The following is a 372-nucleotide window of genomic DNA, read 5'->3' on the forward strand; positions in this document are numbered from 1 at the left end:
GGAAAGTATTTCTGACCTTGGGCTTTGCTCCTTGCACTGATAAGTAACCTGTGTCCTCGGGCAAGACGTTTTTCTTTTTTGAGAAGGAAAACCTCAGTTTCCACATCTGAAAATGTGTGTGTGCGTGCGTGTCCACATATACTCGTATTTAAAAGAGGAAGCTTACACTAAGTGATCTCTAAGGATTGGTCTAGTTCAAAATCCGAATAATTCCTAGGATTCTCTGACCTCTTCCCCCCACCCATTCACACTCACTCGTCATCCTCCGCCCAAGGCTTCTATAATTATTACAAAGGACTACGGTGAGCCAGAAGGCGCGGGAGATTCTGTAGGGGATAAAAAAAAAAAAAAAAAAAAAAAAAAAAAAAAAAG

This window comes from Gracilinanus agilis, chromosome 2 (genome assembly GCF_016433145.1).
Source record: "Gracilinanus agilis isolate LMUSP501 chromosome 2, AgileGrace, whole genome shotgun sequence".
NCBI lineage: Eukaryota > Metazoa > Chordata > Mammalia > Didelphimorphia > Didelphidae > Gracilinanus > Gracilinanus agilis.